The following is a 24,415-nucleotide window of genomic DNA, read 5'->3' as shown; positions in this document are numbered from 1 at the left end:
TGTGTCTGTGTGAGCAGAGGATCTCTCTTGTTCATTTACTTCTCTGCTGAGAACACTTGACTGGATAAAACCCAGCAGCTAAGATAACGCTACATGTGTTGTGGAACAGAGCTAAGCTAGCCGAGCATCTAGCTAGGTGAGGTAGGTTGTGTGAGACGGGAGATGTAGTCCACTGGGAGATGTAGTCCACTGGGAGATGTAGTCCACTGAGCGGTCTCACACTAAACTAAACGGTACTACGTCAAAGCTACGGCTAACTGAGACTTTTTTCGGTTGAAAAATGATCTTTTAAACTGACGAACATCAGGGCCCAGTTTTTCAAAAAATTTTATCTGGATCAAACTGATCCGGATTTGGAAATCCCATGTTTTGCTATTCAGGATCACCTGATCCATCTTAGTTTTATGCCAGTTTTTAAAAGGAACATTGGATTGGATCCCTGTGATCCAAATACCAAATTTCAGGATTACCAAATCCTGTTGACCAGAGCCTTAAATGGAACCAACAGTGCAGCCTACTGGCTTAGCAAAGAACAACAGGAAGGCAAAATACCATTGGCCACAAATAGCCATTGTTTGTTTTAATTTTAGGCAACGGAAACACTGTAATAAACAGAAACATTTTACATTCCTTATTTTGTTATAATGTTAAATAACAAAACAAAAGCAATACTATCCAATAGTCCATATCTCATTAGATGTGACATGCTTCATATATGCTTTAAATATGAAGAAATGTATATATCATCAGTAAACCTTTTATTTTATGATCATTCACTTAAAAAAAAACATCACAACTGAATCCACCCTTCTGATTGGATCAGGATAATCCTGTTTTTTTTGGATCAAATAGATTCCAAACCAAGTTCAAAGTTTTGAAAAACCCAAAGGGCAGGTTTGATCCAGATCAAATGTAAGATAGGATTACATGATCTGATTTCAGCTCGGAATCCCTCTTTTGCTTTTGAAAAACCCATTTCCAAGATTTGATCCAATCCGTGATCTGAAATTGGATTACTTTCGAAAAACTGGGCCCAGATGTGTAATCCATGACTCAATTCAAAACGGGATCAAAACATAATCTGCTTCTCCCCCGTTCACTACCGTTCATATGTTTTCCGAGTTAAGGTCCCATGAGGTCCACCGGAAGGGGCGGGACTTCGGCTCTCTATTGTCAAGTCAAGCATATCACGTTTTCAGGGGAGCCCTTGTCTTATTAAGGGGGGCCGAGCTCGCCCCGCCCACTGCCTGTGGTCAAAAGTGAGAAAATTTAGAAGTTTGTGTGTTTGTTCTACATACAGTACAGGCCAAAAGTTTGGACACACCTTCTCCTTCAATGCGTTTCCTTTTTATTTTCATGACTATTTACATTGTAGATTCTCACTGAAGGCATCAAAACTATGAATGAACACATATGGAATTATGTACTTAACAAAAAAGTGTGAAATAACTGAAAACATGTCTTATATTTTAGATTCTTCAAAGTAGCCACCCTTTGCTTTTTTATTAATAAGGGAAAAACTTCCACTAATGAACCCTGACAAAGCACACCTGTGAAGGTAAAACCATTTCAGGTGACACCTCATGAAGCTCATTGAGAGAACACCAAGGGTTTGCAGAGTTATCAAAAAGAAAGGGTGGCTACTTTGAGGAATCTAAAATATAAGACATGTTTTCAGTTATTTCACACTTTTTGTTAAGTACATAATTCTATATGTTCATTCATAGTTTTGATGCCTTCAGTGAGAATCTACAATGTAAATAGTCATGAAAATAAAAAGGAAACTCATTGAATGATAAGGTGTGTCCAAACTTTTGGCCTGTACTGTATATATATATATATATATATATATATATATATATATAACTACAACTGACAAACGGTCGAAACCTCAGCAGAACTTTTAAGGGAGTGAAAAACGTATTTGTTTATAATTTTAGGTGCACCGGCCCTTTAAGTGAACACAATGAATTCAGAACACAGAGGAGCGTTTAGGCATGTCGGTATATGTTTGGTTCTGCCGCAGCAACAGCAGCTGTTGACTCTCAGCGATCAACACAGATTCAAGTCTGAGAGTTAAGTCGGCTCCTGTCTGCCTGACTTCACACCCTGTGGCATTATGGGTAATGGAGGCCTTAAACCCATCAGCAGGGAAGCCTTGTCAGTCAGCAGGGGGAGCTGTTGGTCTATCACGGCCTCCGTAAAACACACACTCACTGAAATTACACTCAGTCTGTCAGAGACTAACACACACACACACACACACACACACACACACACACACACACACACACACACACACACACACACACACACACACACACACACACACACACACACACACACACACACACACACACACACACACACACACACAGCACACACACACGACACACACACACACACACACACACAAACACACACACACACACACACACACACAACACACACACACAGACACACACACACAGAACACACACACACACACAACACACACACACACACACACACACACACACACACACACACACACACACACACACACACAGACACACACACACACACACACACACACACAGACACACACACACACACACACACACATGCACACACACACACACACACACACACACACGCACACACACACACAAACACACACACACACACAAATACACACAGACTAGGGGTGCACAATATATCGACTCAATATCGTTATCGCGATATCACGTTGCGCGATATAATACCGGAAGTCTCGCGATAATTACGGGATATTTTGTTTACGTTGCATCCCGCCCGACATGTAACCAAAGAGTACAGAAGCAACAAGAGAGAAACTCAATAGAACATGGGGCGTTTCCCAATATGTGTTCTTCTGTTGACTTGTGTTCTTGTGTCCCTGTGAAACGTCATCTCGTGTTGCCAAAGGACTGTCCCAATACACAAGTTCGCATTTTGCCAAGAACAGTTAAAATTCCCGGATGTATTCTTGACACGCCCGTTTACCGAGGACGCATCGGTCGGTAACTTGTATGAACTTCGCAGCACCTGTATCCCAGCATTCAATTCGGCATTCAATGATGGTTGGATTTCCAGTACATAGACAGCCCAAAAACAGGAACATTTTAATCATTTTCGCCATCTTATTTCACTTCTGAGACCATTTTAAGCGAGAAATGAACGGTTTAGATTTCGAGTATAGGCAGTCTTGCGAAAATGTTTGCTGAGTTGACAATTTGCTCCAAAGTTTTCGGAGTTTTTGGAGTTTTCGGAGCTCCATAAATTGACGCGGCCGCCAGCTAGCGCCTGCCGGGGCCGCTAGCTCGGCGCTCGGACAGTCACACTTTCGAGACCCCGCTGTACACACACACACACACCAGACACACTCCACACACACTGAACGTGTACACACACTCACAGACACACACACACACACACTGGAGACCGCTGTACACACACACACACACACTCACAGCACACACACACACACACACTCACAGACACACACACACACACGAGACCCTGTACACACACACACTCACAGACACACACACACACACTCGGAGACCCTGCTGTACACACACACACACTCACAGACACACACACACACACACACACTCGGAGACCCTGCTGTACACACACACACACACACACACACACACACACACACTGAGACCCCACTGTACACACACACACACTCACAGACACACACACACACACACACACCTCGAGACCCTGCTGTACACACACACACACACCTCACAGACACACACACACACACACACACACCGGAGACCCGCTGTACACACACACACACACACTCACAACACACACAACACACACACACACTCAGACACACACACACACTGGAGACCCCTGTACACACACACTCACAGACACACACACACACACACGGAGACCCGCTGTACACACACACACACACTCACAGACACACACACACACCGAGACCCTGTACACACACACAACAAAACACACACACACACACTCGGAGACCGCTGTACACACACACCACACACACACACACGAACCCCTACACACACTCACAGACACACACACACACACTCGGAGACCCCGCTGTAAGACGGAGGTCCCGTAACTAAGAGGCTTTTATTTCGCCGTTGACGGATCGTTTGTTTAAATATCACAACACATGTCCATCATAAGATTAACGGGAACCTGTGTTGTCTTTTTGGAGTTAAACTCAACAAGCACACAGATACACACACACACACACACACACACACACACACACACACACAGATACACACACACACACACACACACACACACACACACACACACACACACACACACACACACACACACAAACACACACACACACACACACACGCACACGCACACGCACACTACACACACACACACACACACACACACACACACACACTGCGCAGCAGGCAGAGGATAGGTATAGACTGTATATTATTAGTCTATGAGATATACCCGTTTCTTTTCGGGAGACTTGTTTAAATTATGCCATAGGCTATAGCCTACATTATATTTTGTATTTAGTTCATATATTTGGTGTATTTGTTTTCTGATTTATTAGAAGTTGAGTTTCAGTCTGTATGATAAATGAACAGTTGTACATAAAGTGGTAACATGCTATGACATGTTATGTAGACTAAAGGGGAGACACCAACCTTTATAATTTGAATTTCTAATTTCCATCTCCCTGGGCATATACAGTGCACTACAATAATATAGAAATGATAATTCCACATAACACTAATAGGAACACATAGGACACACCAGTGCATATGCCTATTTATTTGTTTAATTTAAACTGACTTAAACTTATACGCTAACAATAGTAGGGATCACGTTCCACTCTTTTGAATAAGTAAGGGGGTGTTTGAGCTAAACCATAAACAAAAAAATTAAAGCTCAATTAGTTTTATTTTTCAATATTATTGCAATAGTTGTAGCATTATGAGGTTTTCTTGTCCCGAGATTGTTTTAATACAAAGTGGTTATATTGTTGTGGTTTTTATTTCTAGCTGGTATTTTGGAGCCCTGCAGGTAGCCTCTGTGCTGGGGGTGTTGAGCAATAACAGGAAGAAGGCATCGTCTCAAACTGTTAACAGCGTTTTCTGAGCTTGTGAACTTGCGAGTTAATTCTTCCAAGAACAACCAGCAAGAACGTTCTCCCCAAGAACACAAGTCCGTAGTTTGCATTCTTGGTATTGAGAAACGCCTCTGTTTTTACTTGGGCTTTATTTTTGGATGCACATTTTTTTGCCTGCTTGTTTCCTGTTTTTTTGTTTTTTTTTTTTGTTTCTTTTTTTTTTTTTTTTTTTTTTTTTTTTTTTTTTTCAAACTATCCTCAGTTTCCACCTCTGCATTTTGGGTCCGCAATTCTCCAGCCATCCTTAACATAGACATTGGGACTTCTAAAACCAGCTGATTTGAGGACCACAAGGACCCCGGTTGTGCTCACGCAGGGTTAAGATCTCGGACAAATACTCCAGGGGGCCAGGCCGTTTAAGGTCTTGAAAACAACCAATAAAATCTTGAAATCGATCCTAAAAACGCACGAGGAGCCGATGCAGGGCGTGGAGAACGGGAGCGATGCGTGGACGCGTCTAGATGTTTTTGTTAGAAAGCGAGCAGCAGCATTTTGTACAAGTTGAAGTGGTGAGATGGAGGTCTGATTCAGACCGACGTAAACACACCATATGTGCCTCGAGACTTGGAACCTAAAAGCATGAATGAATATTACAGATTTTTTACAACCGCTATGGCACTTTTTTCAATACTTTTAACAACTTTCCTAAACTCCGAACACAGTTAGCACAACATCCGTCTGTGTAGGCTTCACAATTAACACACTCCTGTTGCTTTGGCCCAAAATGCATTCAGTTAACACACTTTTTAAAATGCTTCAACTTCTCTTACACACACACGCTCCACCAAGACCAAAAGAATGGATTTTTATTGCCGAATTTACAAATGCTTTCAGATAAGATCATGTTCTAAACCTAACTTACAGGCGAACGTCAACGTGAACAGCTGTTCATATTGTGAATTGAAACACAAATAAATGCTCTGCATTTCATACATGCATTTATTGAGAAACAGCTGATTTTAAGTTATGCAAATGGGTCAATCGTTATGACCGCATGGTAGCACATGCAGTACTGTACCAGTCCCTCCACAAAAACATGATTATGCAATCGCATAATTCAACGCATAATCAGCCAAAGTCTGCATTTTTGCCTCATAAATTGCCGATTTCCACGCAAAATATGCGGGACTTGCATGATTTCATAATCCCCGCATTTTCATTGCAAAAAAGTGCCATAATCAGCAGAAAGTTGAAAAATGTTGCGTTTACTTCACACAAGAGCAGCCATTTCCTCCTTTTACGCTTTTTTTCTCTTTTTCATCAAACTGCTGTTTTTGCAAGTTCCTGCAATTTCATCGCATAAAATTGCATAAATATCCCGCATAGTCCATCGCATTTTTTAAGAAAACGTGCCGCATAATCAAGGATTTTTGCCCGCAACAATCAAACAAAAAAACTCGCAATTTTCTGGAAGGACTGACTGTAAAAGAGGACCTATATGAACAATATATACGTATGTGTCAAGTTTGAGTGTTTTGTATATGTTCTGTTTCCTGTCTTATTTTGAAGTCTGTGTTTTCTCCCTATACTGTATCTGAAGTCTCTTTTATATAGGCCTTAGTGGACTTCAGATACAGTATTAGGGGACCACTAAGGTCTATATAAAAGAGACTTCAGATACAGTATTAGGGGACCACTAAGGTCTATATAAAAGAGACTTCAGATACAGTATTAGGGGACCACTAAGGTCTATATAAAAGAGACTTCAGATACAGTATTAGGGGACCACCAAGGTCTATATAAAAGAGACTTCAGATACAGTATTAGGGGACCACTAAGGCCTATATAAAAGAGACTTCAGATACAGTATTAGGGGGACCACTAAGGTCTATATAAAAGAGACTTCAGATACAGTATTAGGGGACCACTAAGGTCTATATAAAAGAGACTTCAGATACAGTATTAGGGGACCACTAAGGCCTATATAAAAGAGACTTCAGATACAGTATTAGGGGACCACTAAGGTCTATATAAAAGAGACTTCAGATACAGTATTAGGGGACCACTAAGGTCTATATAAAAGACACTTCAGATACAGTATTAGGGGACCACTAAGGTCTATATAAAAGAGACTTCAGATACAGTATTATTAGGGGACCACTAAGGCCTATATAAAAGAGACTTCAGATACAGTATTAGGGGACCACTAAGGTCTATATAAAAGAGACTTCAGATACAGTATTAGGGGACCACTAAGGTCTATATAAAAGAGACTTCAGATACAGTATTAGGGGACCACTAAGGTCTATATAAAAGAGACTTCAGATACAGTATTAGGGGACCACTAAAGCCTATATAAAAGAGACTTCAGATACAGTATTAGGGGACCACTAAGGTCTATATAAAAGAGACTTCAGATACAGTATTAGGGGACCACTAAGGTCTATATAAAAGAGACTTCAGATACAGTATTAGGGGACCACTAAGGTCTATATAAAAGAGACTTCAGATACAGTATTAGGGGACCACTAAGGTCTATATAAAAGCATCCAAAGAGCACCATGTCATAGGACCTTTAAGAGTTCATGAAAGTTGTTAAAAGTATTGAAAAAATTGTCATAGCGATTGTGAAAAACAATATGTATAATAACTACTGACTGTTTGTTACCTTTCCTCCCGTTGGGTCTGCAGTTCCTTGGCCTGTCCAGCAGGGGGCAGCAGAGGATCAGTATTTGGATTCTTCACAATATTTATATCATCAAAGAACATATTCTCACAAATTAAGCTGAATATTTACACATACATTATGTTTATTGCCAAAAGAAAAAAATACAAAAAAAAAACACATTTTATTTCATTTTTAATTCACAGTGAACAATTCTGTAATTAAAGACCCAGTTATTAATTCACCTTGCTTTAAATGTTCAGATTTAACCAGTTGGTCATCTTTGTTTTTGCTGTTTCTCCTTCTGAAAATACAGATTTAATGTCAAAGACACATTCGTCTGGAAAAGATCCAGATTCCTCCGCTGACTGAAACACACTCACACACACACACAGACATACACACACACACACACACAGACATACACACACACACACACACACACACACAGAGAGAGAGAGAGAGAGACACACACACAAACACACATACACACACATACAAACAAACACACATACACAGACACACACATGCACACAAACACATACACACACACACACACACACACACACACATCAGTGACACTCCCACCGCTGCACAACTCTGCCAAAAATCTGCAGATCACTTTCTCTGGTCTGAACCAGGCACGGCGCCAGGATTCCAGTTTTGGATGGGCCAGACCAATTGTTGGTGGGTCTTAAATTAAAAACGTTATCAAATCCCCTGTTTAACCTAATAAAAATGACTGGCTAATATACTGTTATATTATATATATTATATGTGCTTACATAATAAAGATTGTAATAGCTTGATGCTATTTTTATGTTGTTGCATTGTAAAAAGTTTCGGTGCAAAGGACGGACCTATCCGCCATCGCTCTCCTTGGTTCTGCCCAAAAGAAGAGCGCTTTGGAATCTCCATTACCACCATACCTGCGCTGTGCTATAGCGCATCTCTCCTAACCTAAGGCCTATAGACTGTAAAAGTGATCAGGAATCTAATATTTCGGCATCTAATATGAGGCCGAATATTTCACAATTCTTTTCAACTGTTTTAAGTTTTCAACAATATACAGATCAACAACACTGCCCGACAGTTTCAATCAATACTCCGCCACAGAACTTGTTCATTGACAACGTCATCTGTCATGTAAAACAAGACTCAGGTTATTTCCTTACTTTAGTGTGATGATTCATGTTAAAAACATGTTTAACAAAAATAAATAAATCGCATTAATAGCCCTAAAGCATTATTGGCCATAAAAAAGAAAACCATGAGGGAAAAAACAACTTGACAACAGTAACAAGCTGTTATAGAAATAGAACTGCGACTGCAGCTTTTGTAGCGGGTTATGAATTGATTATTTTAATCCATATATCTCATATAACGACATAATACAATACAGGCAGAGTAGCCACATACCTTACTGTTATCCTCTGGCGGTCCTACACAATTAAACTCAGCAGAAGAAGTAACCGGATACTTTAGCATTGGTTGAGTTGCGGGCTCATCCACGGAAGACCGATCCACAGGGCTATATCATCCACTCGCGAGGCAGAGGCAAAGGCTATAGCACCGGCGCTGGTCGCGCTAACCGCGCTAGCCGCGTTAGCATCCTGCGGTGGCCGAGACAAAGATGTGCTAGGCGTTGTGGATCTCAGCTCTCCTTCATCTCCTGGTTGCAGCGATGACTCTGAGACCGTTTGTGCACGTTTAAGGTACCTAAACAATGGCTGTTGCAACCTTGTCCTTTACTGGAAATGATTTTCACACTCTCAGATCACTGGGAGCTAGCCTAGCATACCGACAAGCTACATCCGATCCGAACCTCACTGTCTGCTGAACTTGCGCAGAAACATAAAATAGACATGACCGTTTTTTTTAAATTGTTTTTAAAAACTAAACATTTAGACAATTTTAGCACAAATTATGAGATTATTTGCCGATTTTGATAATTCTTCACCAAATTATAATATATTAATTAATTAATGTTTTTTGAGGAAATGTTTTGGGTGGGCCTGGTCTGAACACAGCTGAAGGTCTATTACATGTCTATAGTGTCTACAGAACACAATATGAGTCGTTATTACACTGGGTATAAAAGGTTAATAAATGCTTCTATTTGGTCTGAAAAGGGTTTTGGTTCATTATTATTATTTCTTTTTATGTATATTTTTTTTTATTTAGAATCTAATAGGTACAACAAATTAGGAATTACAAAGACAAAACAAGCTTCAAACCCCCACCCACCCCTATGCATCCCCCATGCATTCATACCACAATCACCACCATAATCAACCCCAAATTCATAGTTTTAACAAGAAAGCAAACTATAAATAAAAGAAGCACAAAGCAAACAAAATTAATAACAAAGAGAGTAAAAAATTTATATAAATCAATCCTCTAATTCAAGACATTCCATTTCTTTTCATGCTCAGTTATTCTGTTGTTATTTGTTGCCATAATTGTTTCTAGCATATGCTGATGATAAACTCTATTCTTAAAGTGTTTTATACATACATTTGATATAGCTTTAGCTTTAAAAATAAACATTTTACCTATCAAAATAATCATATTCAAAAAGTGTTTGCATTTACCCTCAAATACACATAACAATATATTCTGAGGTGTGATTCGCAAAACAATATCCATAGACCTTAACCATATCTGTGTATTGAACCAAAATTTAGCCACATGCGGGAAAAAATAAAACAAATGCATCAGGTCTTCCTCCTCATCCCCACAGAACCTGCAACAAGGGTATTTTTCCATCTGCCATTTAACCAGAGACTTTTTTGTTGCAATAATTTTATAAAAGATTTTAAGTTGAAATATTCTGGAATATAAATCAATTGTAGTTCTATAGATTGTTTTAAAGTAATCTTTCCACAAAATTGGTTCATTAAATTCGTCTTCCCAAAACAGGCAGGTTCTGTGTGGAAAAAGTTCAGTGCTTGTGATATTTAATTTCCAAATATATATTATTTTATTTATCTTTGCACCAGATAACCATTTTAAACATCTTATTGGTGGGAGACAAACCATTAATTTATTCTTCTTACCATTTTGCAATTTCTTTTCTCCAAATTTTGGGAATTGCAGAAATTAGCTGATTAAATTGTAACCGATCGAGAGAAATTATAAGAAATAAAATCTCCAGATAAGTCTAAAAGGTCATTGACAAAAATGAACCCATTTTTAACACATTCCTTCCACAACAATGGCTTGTCTCCAACCGTAATGTTTGAATTCATCCATAGCAACTGTGTCTGAATATCTTGAGTTGTATCTGGAGGGTACTACTGGAAATTCAACCAAGCCTTCAGTGCATCCTTGAAGAATGGTGATAATTCTTTTAAACTATTTTGAAATAGTTTATCAATATGTATTGTTTTTAATTGGTAAAAAAAATAAATAGATTGTTCGAGAAGAAGGAAAAGACTGAATATAATCTCTGGCTTGTTATCCATTGTTTGTTGTGATAAATTTTAGTCACCCAAGAGGCTTTCAAGGAACAGTCCATCATTTGAAGATTTTTTAACTTCAGTCCGCTGTTATCATAAGAATTATATAAATACTGCCTTTTAATTTTATCTGGTTTATCATTCCATATAAATTTGAAAAAAATTGTTCAAAATGTTTGAAGAATTTTATGCTAGGTGAAGGAAGAAGCATTAGTAAGTGGACAAATTGTGGAATTACTAATGTATTAATCAGAGTTACTTTTCCTTGAATTGTCAGAAAGTTCCCCTCCAAGGTTGTAAAATTCTATCTGCCTTTTCCATCCTTCTCTCATAATTATATTTAACAATTTCTTTAAAGCTGTCGGTCGTTATAAATCCCTAATATATTAGCTTCTCCATTAATCCATTTAACAGGAGCTGAACTGTTTAAAATAAAATTTGTGTTTTTTAATGTCCCAATTCTCAAAATATTACATTTCTCAAAATTAGGTTTCAATCCAGATATTTTTGAAAAAGTATTTAATTCCTTTATTAATCCTTCCAAAGTGGATTGTGTTGGTTTTATTAAAAAGGTTACATCATCAGCATACATTGTCAGCTTAATCTCTTGACTGTTTGGAAATAAACCTGGTATATCTGGATTTTTCCTAATTCTAATAGACAGAATTTCAATACATAAAATAAAAAGATATGGCGACAAAGGACACCCCTGATGGACTCCTTGCGTTAATACAAAAGTGTCTGATATATGACCGTTATTGATCACTCGACTAACAGGATGATTTTAAAGAGTTTCAAACCACTGTATTAAATTATTCCCAAAATTAAAAAGCCAAGACATTGTTTTATGAACTTCCATTGTACTTTATCAAAGGCGCCTTTTCAAAGTCAGCAACAAACAATAATCCTGGTTCCTGATGGTTCTCATAAAATCTATAGTGTCCAGTACTTGTCTAAAGCCGTCTCCAATAAATCTTCCCTTAATAAAACTTATCTGATTGTTTTTTATAAGATCTCCAATTATTTATTCTTAAAGCAATACATTTAGTTAAAATACAAGTATCACAACAGAGCAGGGTCAATGGACGCCTATTTTTTAACCATTTGGGATCTTTAGATTTCCCATCAGGATTTTGTTTTAAGAGTATTGAGATAACTCCCTCTCTTTGTGAGTTAGATAGAATACCTTGTAGAAAAGAAAAATTGAAAGATTCTAATAGGGGATTTTTTAATATCTGTAAAGAAAATCTTATACATCTCGGTAGGGATTCCATCGATACCAGGAGATTTACCAAATGAAAATGAATTAATTGCTTCCAATAACACCTGCTCTGTTATTTCACCTTCACAGCTTAATTGCTGCGAAGTAGAAAGTACAGAGACATTGTTTAAAGGGAAATATTGCTCAGTCACGCCATTTAGGGGCTCCGAAATTGCATCGTTAAAGTATAGAGCTTTAAAATATTCTAATTCTTCCTGCAATATTTCTAGTGGATTTGTAACTAAGTCATCATTTCTATATAAACTCATGATATTCTTTTTAACAGAGTTTCTTTGGTTTAACCGTAAAAAATGTGCTGTACACTTCTCTCCCTTGTCCATCCAAGCAGCGTGTGACCTAACCATAACTCCGTTTACCCGTTCCTGATGAAGACTCTCCAATTTATCTTGTTTTCTTTTAATTAATATTTCTGTTTCAGTTGCATAACTTTTACCTAATCATTGTTGTAGTTCATTTATTTCATCAGTAAGTTCTTGTTCCTGTTTTAGGTTTCTTTTTTTCTTGATTGATCCCATCTTAATCGCATGTCCTCTAAAGGAACATTTAAAAGCCTCCCAGACAATGGTGCGTCATTTATCAAAAGTGCGTACGCAAATTTCCAGCGTACACCTGGCATACACCCAAAACCACGGTGACTTTGAGATTTATCAATATGGGCGTTGGGCGTCGCGGCGCTCCAAATCACGCGCCAGTTCAGGAGGTGGTGTACGTATGTACGCACGTTTTGAGTTAGTGTGGAAATGCGCCAGAAAAACAATTCCTAACACCACAAAATGCACTGACAAACTAAAAGAAGACCTCTATGCGCCTGTCTGCAACATTGTTTTAGCCTGGGGGTTCTGTACAACATCGCGCAGGAAGACCACGGTCCTCGCTTTTAAAAGGTAGCCTATAGTGTTATGTTTAGCAATGATATTCAATACAGGAAACATGACTATGCACAACATTTTTATTTATTCCTCAGGTTTTTGTTTCTCTTTCAAGTGAATGATTTATTTCTGCCATTGACCGAGTTATTTCGGCTTGTTTTTCCAGCCCCTCTGCTGTCAGGAGACAGGGTCCAGCCGCGGGCGGAGGAACCCCGCTCTCCCTCAGCTGTTGCCTCGTTCCGACTCCATAAAAAAAAACATGAGTAAAATAAAAGACACTGCATAAACTCTGCTACCTTGTGTTTATTTAAATATAAGTACACCTACATGTAGGCCTAAGAGATTGCAATAGAAGCCTGTATATTACTATTAGGACTATAGAAAAATGTGTCAAGGATGTATAAATTAAATAGGCTAAACTTCAGCTGGAGTCCGATTTACCACGGCAACACTGTTGACCGCATCAGTGATCTCCTTCCATCTCACATTCTTTCTACAGTACCTTTAATACCAGTTTTCAGGCTGCCAAATAGTACACACGTTAGTGCAAACCCGGAGATATCAGGGTTTCAATCTCCACCTCTGAAAAGTGCCGCTTCTTAGCCGGATTACGTCTCACCATGTCGTGAATTGGTAGGGCGAGGCCTCAAAACCCTGAATATATTGGCGTGTTATTCTAATGACGATTGTTTTCAGCCGCGGCATTTACCAAGGGCAGGTATTGCGTACACCTGGATTTCAAAGGATACGCACAGCTAATAAATCAGGTGGTGAAAGGAGTATAAGCATAATCTTACGCAACATATACGCCCGTTTCTACACAAGAATGATAAATAGGAGGCCCACTATGTGGATTAGAGGAGTTTTCATTATCTTCAAAGAATTTCTTGATAAATCTCCTGGTAATGTCAACAAATGAATCATCATTTAAAAGCGATACATTGAACTTCCAGTTACCCGTCCTCTGGAACATTGCAGATTATCAATCAGCAATGTAACCGGACTATGATCAGATCTCAAGCTGTCACCAATACAACAGTTTAATACTCTAGGAACCAATGCGAAGGGAATCAGAAAATAATCGATTCTACTGGCCTGTTTTCCCTCTCGCGCCTGTATACCTCATCGTATCTTAATTTAGTAAACGCCAGATATCAACAAGATCTAATGATGCAACCATTTCTTGAATTTCCCTAAGTGCATGAGGATGATTGGTTTTGGTTCATTACTAGTATTATTGTTTTGTGATAAGATTCAGGGTTCGTACAGTTTTTCCAAGGTCAAAATCAAGCACTTTTTTTGGATACACCTGTGCTGTTCCTACTATGACATGTCAACATGTCTGCCGTGCGAAAGGCCTATAAAGGTACAAGCTACACCTTCTCACACACCTTCCTCCTCCCACCTGTTAGATAAGATAAAGCTCTATCTTTGCTCCATATTAACCAGACAACATCCTGGTATTTCACAATAACCGTGTAAATCAGAGTGAGGTTAAGTTAAGTTTGTCAGAGTGTCAGCCACGCTGCAGTCGAGACAAGTCTCTGTTTCTCTCTGAAAGAAAACTCAAACTGACTTCATCAGGTCTTTCTCAACAACACAGCAGAGTCTCTGCCAAACACTGGTGAGTACAGCTGATCACATTTACACTTTCTACAACCAGGATTAACACTAAACTTCAGCTCTACTCAGGCAGCAAGTTCCTCTCTTTTCATTTCTTGTGAAATTGGTAACAATATAACTATGGCTGTTTGTCCGCAGGCCCACTATACAGTAGACCACTTTAACAGCTTTAAACAAATCTCTCTGTGTCAGGTCTCAGTACTGGAGTTTAGATTACTTCCTACTTTACTGCTATTATAGCCGTTTACCGATCGCTTCATGAATACAGCTTCCTCTATCTTCTCTGGCTGTTTCACAATAAAAGCTTTCAAACAGAGAACCAGTGGGAGGCTTTTAATGTGAAGCAGCTGGGGAAATGTAATGTGTTCAAGTAGCTAGTAGTAGGGGACAAAAATCAGCTCTCAAGTTGGACAGTTTCAGCCGTTTCCAGCCTATATATACACTGTCTATGATTCCAGCAGCCTTCAGACTGAACAGGAAGTGACAGAAACACTGTGGTCCCATTGTGATTTAAAATAATGTTATCACACCCATATATCAGATTGTACACAGTCTCCAGTTGTTTTTATTATGACAGAGTAGCTCTACATGTGATCTGTTGCTGATTTTAATTAACAACAGACTGTAGATGATCTGTAATCTGAACAGATTTAGTCTCTCTGACTTCTAAACATCACTATCAGCCACACAACATGTGTTCTGTTCACAATAAAAGTTTTCCACAAGAAAACTAGTGGGAGGGCTTTATTGTGAAGCAGCTCGAGAATATGAACTGTTTGACAGTATAGATATATTGACAATGCTTTGCTGAAGCTAAATAGTTGGTCACTCCTCTTAATTCTTCAAGTTAAAATGACAACCTCTATCTTACAGAGGACTTTACATACACCAAGGTGATGTGTAAGATTTAAGTTTTAACTCATGCCTTAGAACTTTTTCAGCTGGTGCAACCCCTTAAAATGTTAGTACCACGTAAACTCCAACCTAATAATTGTCCAGAGGGTACAAAATGAATCATTTAAGTATAAAAAGACCATGGTATAAAAACAGTAAAACCGGATTTAAAAATTTGACTGAAAAGAAGGATTCCTTCAAAATGTCATGCCATAAGAAGTAACACAGCAAAATGATGCGAAATGAAAAAAAACTTAAATGACAGAAGAGGGCATGAGGGTCTATTTACATGTATACATAGAGTCTATTTATTTCTATTTCTCACCGTTAATCACCGCACAGCATCAACAGGGGTCGCCACTGTTGTTATGTGTTGTGTGACGTTAAAACCTGTAACTGGGAGTACAACGATCTGCCACGAGTCACGGGTAGTAACTTATGGGTTTAACGGTAACGGTTTGACAGCCGTTCAAGGGCACTTTCGAGTAGAAGGTTATGTAAACACGGGTTCACGGGTTGCCTGGAACACAGTATATGTTTGAACTTACACATACGTCTTGCAACTACCACGCACCACCAACCACAACAACAACCCAGTGCAGATAGTTAGGCATTGTATTATCTCAAATGTCTTAAAATATATAGTGTGTTTAGCCGCTGTAAACCTGGCTGAGCCCCAAATTTGTACAATGTCTGGCTCCGCCCTGTGTGGATATATTCAGTGCTGTTTTGTCAGAGTAGCGAGCTTCACTGTGTTCCTTGTTGCTCACATTTTGGTGCAAGTCAAAACACCTTTTTTAAATAATTAAAACTCTATTTTAATATGTTTTTCTTTTTATTCACACTATGTGTAGATATGGCTGCTGCAAACTATCTATCATCTGAAGATCAGTTTCTGTGCTCCATCTGTTTGGATGTGTTTACTGATCCTGTCACCATACTATGTGGACACAACTTCTGCAAAAACTGCATCAATGAACACTGGAATACTAATGACCAGTACCTGTGTCCGATGTGTAACAAGGTTTTCAACATAAGACCTGAGCTGCATGTCAACACTTTCATCTCTGAGATGGTTGCTCAGTTCAAACAGTCAGCTCAACAGAAAGCCAGCAGCAGCAGCTCAGAGCAACAAGTGTCCAAACCAGGAGAAGTTCCCTGTGACGTCTGCACTGGAACCAAACTGAAGGCCCTGAAGTCCTGCCTGGTGTGTCTGGTCTCCTACTGTGAGACTCACCTGGAGCCTCATCTGACAGTTTCACGTCTGAAAAGACATCAGCTGATCGACCCTGTGGAGAACCTGGAAGGCAGGATGTGTACGCGCGCGATAAACCTCTGGAGCTGTTCTGTAAGACCGACCAGACATGTGTCTGCATGCTCTGCACTGTTTTAGACCACAAGAAGCATGATGTTGTTCCTCTGAAAGAAGGATATGAAGGAAAGAAGGCAGAGCGGGGAAGACAAGGGGCTGAAATTCAGCAGATGATCCAGCAGAGACGACTGAAGATTCAGGAGATCAAACACTCAGTCGACCTCAGTGAGGAAGATGCACAGAGAGAGATAGCAGGTCTTCACTTCTCTGAAGGAGTCTGTTGAGAGAGGCCTGAATGAGCTCATCAACACGATCAAAGAGAAGCAGAAAACAACAGAAAAACAGGCCGAAGCTTTCATCAAAGAGCTGGAACAGGAAATCTCTGAGCTGATGAAGAGAAGCACTGAGGTGGAGCAGGTGTTACGCTCTGAAGACCACCTCCATCTTCTCCAGAGTGTCCAGTCCCTAAACATCCAACAACCTCCACCCATCAAGGACTGGACAGAGGTCAGCATCCATCCATCATCATATGAGGGGACTGTGGTGAAAGCTGTGGCTCAGCTGGAGGAGACACTCAGTAAAGAGATGAAGAAGCTGCTCCCCTGAGTCTGAGCTGAAGAGGGTCCAGCAGTATGCAGTGGATGTGACTCTTGATCCTGATACAGCAAATCCTGAACTCATCCTGTCTGATGATGGGAAACAAGTGAATCACGGTGATGTGAGGAAGAATCTCCCAGACAACCCAGAGAGATTTTCTAAGTGTGTTTGTGTTTTAGGAAAGCAGAGTTTCTCTTCAGGCAGATTTTACTTTGAGGTTCAAGTTAAAGGAAAGACTGAATGGTTTTTAGGCGTGGCCAGAGAGTCAGTCAACAGGAAGGCAGACATCACACTGAGCCCTCAGACTTACTACTGGATTATAGTGTTGAGAAATGGAAATGAGTATAAAGCTGCTGCTGGCCCTGGTGTCCCTCTCTCTGAAGTCTCCTCCTCCAGAAGGTTGGGGTGTTTGTGGATTATGAGGAGGGTCTGGTCTCCTTTTATGACGTAGATGCTGCAGCTCTTATCTACTCCTTTACTGGCTGCTCCTTCACTGAGAAACTCTTCCCATTCTTCAGTCCCAGTCTTAATTATGGTGGGGCAAAACTCTGCCCCTCTGATCATCTCTCCTGTCAGAGTAAACTAATCACTTAACTTTGATTTATTTATTTTCATTCAGGGAAAAAAATATTAATAATTAGTTTAGATCTTATTTTCTATCTTTTATATGTGGTGATTGATGTACACTTCATTGTTAAGATTTTTTAAATTATATCAGAATATCTATTTTTTAAAACTTCTGTTAAATCCACAGACATTTATTTTAACTTCCAGAAGAAATCAGTTTCAAAAGACACCTTCATTTAAGAGTAAGTTTGCATTACAAAAATGCAGGTCTTTCCAAACATATTGAATGGGGGTAGTGGGTTGGTGCAGGGGGAGTGGGCCTGTGATGAAAATTTTGAGACCGACTCAACTTTTGGAGAAACGCAACCCTGCATCACGCTGCAGTGGCCAATCATGTAACAGAGATCAGAGTTGTCAGAGTGTTTTGAGGGGGCGTGTTGAGAGTCCCGTACAGGAAACAGGAAACATCACTGCCTCTATCTCTGCCACAAGAACGTTTTTAAAGACCAAACACAGGCTCTGAACTGCCCGGGAGTTTGGGGAACAGCTGACTGATTCCTCAGTCTCTCCGTCAGTCCTTTTGAATGTTTCCTGCAACAACAAAGCACTCGCTATATCTCACTCATCTCTTTTCTTTCTCTCTTTCTCCGGAAATAAAGCTGCCTTCAAGTTCAGTCTGAAATGTCGAGGTCTATAAACCATCTGACAGAAAACAGTAAGTGTGAAATATAAAGTGTACTTGTGCTACATTGGGAAGTCACACAAACAGGCTGTTTCAGTGACACTCCCACTGCTGCACAACTCTGCCAAAAATCTGCTGATCACTTTCTTTGGTCTGACTGCAGCTTAAGGTCTATTACATGTCTATAGTGTGTACAGAACATAATATGTGTCCTTATTATACCGGGTATAAAAGTGAAAAGTGTTTTGGTTCATTATTATTCACTTTGGTTATTTTTTGGTTTGTTTTGTGGGTAAGATGGTTTATAAGTCAAAGAAATCTGTAAATATTTGATTGTAAAAATGAAAACTGTAAAATAAAGCAGTTGTTGAACACAAGGCCTGAGTAAACAGTGACTTGAGCACCAAACACTGAACAGAAAAGCTGGTTTTACACAGAAGTTGTATTTCATTACGAGTACATTGTGTTTCCTGTGGCTGCTTCACAATAAAAGCTCCCTTTGTGTATCACCAGTTGGATGCTTTTAATGTGAAGGAGCGGCAGGAGGAAATGTTGGTTTCACCAGCAGTGATTGATTGTGATGAATCGGTTTCACCTTTTTTTTTTTCAGCTCCCGTTTTAAAAATTTCTTTATATGTATATATCAGAAATCTGGGTTTCTTTTTATTTAATTTTTGTATTTTAATGTGAAACAATTCAAAAAAAAAAAAAAAAAAAAAAAAAAAACCCACAAAAAAAAATAAAAATAAAAATAAAAAGAGTAAAGTGGGTTTCTTTTTAACTACATAATTGTATTTACCCAAAAATAACACAGATGGATGATTCCTTACCGCTCGCTTGAGTCACGACAGAAGATCGGATCTCTACTTTCATTGAATTTGGGATGTTTTATTAAATATTTTAGCATTTATTTTTTTTTTTTTTAAAAATTTCCTCTCCACCCTTTACATAAACCCCTCTCTTTTTCTTTTTTTTTTTAATTTTTAAATTTTTTTTTTTTTTTTTTTTTTTTTTTTTTTTGAGGTTTATTGACCATGCAATTCAAAAATAAGTGTAAAACTAGTGGTAATAAGTTGGTGTTAGTGGTGTTTATACATGGTGGTGAAAAGAACCATTAAACCGTAAAAAACAAATAGTGATTGTGGAGGATTTTCAAACTGGACACAAACCCTGTTCTCTTGGGTGAAAGTCCTGTTTGACCCATCCCCCAACCTGCCTCATTACCGGGACATTTGGGCTCTTATACTTCATCACCTTACTTCTTGCTTTACACACGTCATCACTACTACTTCAACTAGAGGATGCCGCCACTAGAAACATTAATATTATTTTATTTTTATTTTTTTTTGTAGTTTATTTAAATAGGGACAGATACAAAAAACATAGATTATTACATGAATAACAATCCGATGCCTGTATCACAGTGTTTATAGCCATGGCTAATTCGCAACACCTGTCCCTAGGAGGGCTTTTAACAGTGAATGCAATAAAATGTCCAAAATAAAACAGTTAACAACAATAAAAATAAGTGTAGTAAATAAACACATTAACTCGGATTCACACAGATGAACACCTCACACAACACACAGCTATACATTTCATATGGCATGATCACATTGCTGCTGCTGTATTAACCATGCTTTTACTAGTTTTTTTTAAAGGTTGACAGTTTAGTTAGAGTCTTTATATTTGTAGGAAGCCAATTCCACAGTTTGGCTCCTTTCACAGAAATATATAAATATGAGTCTTATTTGCTGCTTGAACAAAGATTTGTGTGGGCCAGTCACACAGTCTCAAAGGTTCCTAGTTCCCGGGGAAAGTTCCTGCCGTTGAAAGTCGTGTATTAGTTTGGATCTATTTTCAGCGCGGATTAATCCACATTTGGTGCTCTGGTGAGTATTTGTGTCAAGCGGGATAGTGTGTGTGTGTGTGTGTGTCTGTGTGTGTTTGGTTGTGTGTGTGTGTGTGTGTTTTCATGGTGATGATGGAACAATGAACGCACACAAACACACACACACATACACTAATACACACACACACATATACACACACAAAACACACACACACATACACAAACACAAGCACGCACACAAACACAATCCCACACACACAAACACACACACACACACAGACACACAAACACACACATAACAATACACACATACACACACAAACACATACACACACACAGACACAGACACACAAACACATACAAACACACACACACACAGACGACACATACACACACGCATGCACACAAACACACTCACACTCACACACACACAAACACACACACACACACACACACAAACAAACAGACACACAAACACACACATATACACACAAACACACATACACACACACACACACAGACACACACATATACACACAAACACATACACACACACACACACAGACACAGACACACACAAACACATACAAAACACACACACACACACAGACACATACACACACATACACACACACACACACACATATGCACACAAACACACACACACAAACACAAACACAAACATATAAACACACACATACACACACACACAACAACACACACACACACACACAACATACACACACACACACACACGACACAAACACACAACCACATAACACACACACACACACACACACACACACACACTAACACACACAACACACACACACACACACACACACACACACAACACTAACACACACACATACATACACACACACACACACACACACACACACAACACACACACACACACACACACACACACACATCAGTGACACTCCCACCGCTGCACAACTCTGCCAAAATTCTGCAGATCTCTTTCTCTGGTCTGACTGCAGCTGAAGGTTATTACATGTTTATAGTGTCTACAGAACACAATATGAGTCATTATTACACCGGGTATAACATTTTCATTTATTTTTTTTTTATTTAGAATCTAATAGTGTACAACAAATTAAGAATTACAAAGACAAAACAAGCTTCAAACCCCCACCCACCCCTACCAATCCCTCTTGCATTCATACCACAATTAACCCCACATTCATAGTGTTTTAACAAGAAAGCAAACTATAAATAAAAAGAAGCACAAAGCAAACAAAATTAATAACAAAGAGAGTGAAAATTAATATTAACCCTTTGGTGGTCCTTCGGGTCCCAGTGACCCGAAGGACCACAAGGATTATGTACTTCCGTTTACTTTGTTGAGAATTGCTCTCTAAACCCTGTTTCTTGTAAAGTAAGTAAGTAAAGTTTATTTCTAGAACACATTTAAACACAGTTTAAGCTGACCAAAATGCTGTACAAACAAGAACTAAGGTGCTGTATTAACCCTTGTTTAGAGAGCAATTCTCAACAAAGTAAACGGAGTACATAATCCTTGTGTGTCCGTCGGGTCCCTGGGACCGAAGGACAACACAAGGATTATCAATCCCCTAATCCAAGTAAACAGACATTCCATTTCTTTTCATGCTCAGTTATTCTGTTATTTGTTGCTATAATTGTTTCTAGCATATGCTGATGATAAACTCTATTCTTAAAGTGTTTTATACATAAATGTGTATGTAGTTTTAGCTTTAAAAATAAACATTTTACCTATCAAAATAATCATATTCAAAAGTGTGTTTGCATTTACCCTCAAATACACATAACAAAATATTCTGAGGTGTGATTGCAAAACAATATCCATAGACCTTAACCATATCTGTATTTTGGCCCAAAATTTAGCCACATGCGGGCAAAAATAAAACAAATGCATCAGGTCTTCCTCCTCATCCCCACAGAACCTGCAGAAGGGTTTTTTTTTTTCTGCCATTTAATCAGAGACTTTTTGTTGCAATAATTTTATAAAAGATTTTAAGTTGAAATATTCTGGAATATGAATCAATTGTAGTTCTATAGATTGTTTTAAAGTAATCTTTCCACAAAATTGGTTCATTAAATTCGTCTTCCCAAAACAGGCAGGTTCTGTGTGGAAAAAGTGCAGTGCCTGTGATATTTAATTTCCAAATATGTATTATTTTATTTATCTTTGCACCAGATAACCATTTTAAACATCTTATTGGTGGGAGACAAACCATTCATTTATTCTTCTTACCATTTTGCAATTTTATTTTCCCCAAATTTGGGGAATTGCAGATATTAGCTGGTTAAATTGTAACCGATCGAGAGAAATGATAAGAATTAAAAATCTCAGATAAGTCTAAAAGGTCTTTGACAAAAATGAACCCATTTTTAACACATTCCTCCCACAACAATGGCTTGTCTCCAACCGTAATGTTTGAATTCATCCATAGCACCTGTGTCTGAATATCTTGAATTGTATCTGGAGGGTAGTACTGGAAATTCAACCAAGCCTTCAGTGCATCCTTGAAGAATGGTGATAATTATTTTAAACTATTTTGAAATTCTTTATCAATATGTACTGTTTTTAATTGGTAAAAAAAGAAATAGATTGTTCGAGAAGAAGGAAAAGGCTGAATATAATCTCTGGCTCGTAATCCATTGTTTGTTGTGATAAATTTTAGTCACCCAAGAGGCTTTCAAGGAACAGTCCATCATTTGAAGATTTTTTAACTTCAGTCCACCGTTATCATAAGAATTATATAAATACTGCCTTTTAATTTTATCTGGTTATCATTCCATATAAATTTGAAAAAAATTGTTCAAAATGTTTGAAGAATGTTATGCTAGGTGAAGGAAGAAGCATTAGTAAGTGGACAAATTGTGGAATTACTAATGTATTAATCAGAGTTACTTTTCCTTGAATTGTCAGAGAGTTTCCCCTCCAAGGTTGTAAAATTCTATCTGCCTTTTCCATCCTTCTCTCATAATTATATTTAACAATTTCTTTAAAGCTGTCCGTAAATAAATCCCTAATATATTAGCTTCTCCATTAATCCATTTAACAGGAGCTGAACTGTTTAAAATAAAATTTGTGTTTTTTAATGTCCCAATTCTCAAAATATTACATTTCTCAAAATTAGGTTTCAATCCAGATATTTTTGAAAAAGTATTTAATTCCTTTATTAATCCTTCCAAAGTGGATTGTGTTGGTTTTATTAAAAAGGTTACATCATCAGCATACATTGTCAGCTTAATCTCTTGACTGTTTGGAAATAAACCTGGTATATCTGGATTTTTCCTAATTCTAATAGCCAGAATTTCAATACATAAAATAAAAAGATATGGCCGGCAAAGGACACCCCTGACGGACTCCTTGCGTTAATACAAAAGTGTCTGATATATGACCGTTATTGATCACTCTCGACTAACAGGATGATTATAAAGAGTTTCAAACCACTGTATTAAATTATTCCCAAAATTAAAAAGCCAAGACATTGT

At 38.5% G+C, this 24,415-nt stretch overlaps 1 pseudogene; it reads left to right on the top strand.

The window, feature by feature from the left end:
- Positions 1–23,636, top strand: part of LOC120560973 — a 35,222-nt pseudogene extending 11,586 nt beyond the window's left edge.
- The last annotated feature ends 779 nt before the right edge of the window (positions 23,637–24,415 follow it).

Source organism: Perca fluviatilis, chromosome 1 (genome assembly GCF_010015445.1).
Source record: "Perca fluviatilis chromosome 1, GENO_Pfluv_1.0, whole genome shotgun sequence".
NCBI lineage: Eukaryota > Metazoa > Chordata > Actinopteri > Perciformes > Percidae > Perca > Perca fluviatilis.
Note: the sequence above shows the minus strand (reverse complement) of the source record. Positions and strands in the feature narration are given on the sequence as shown.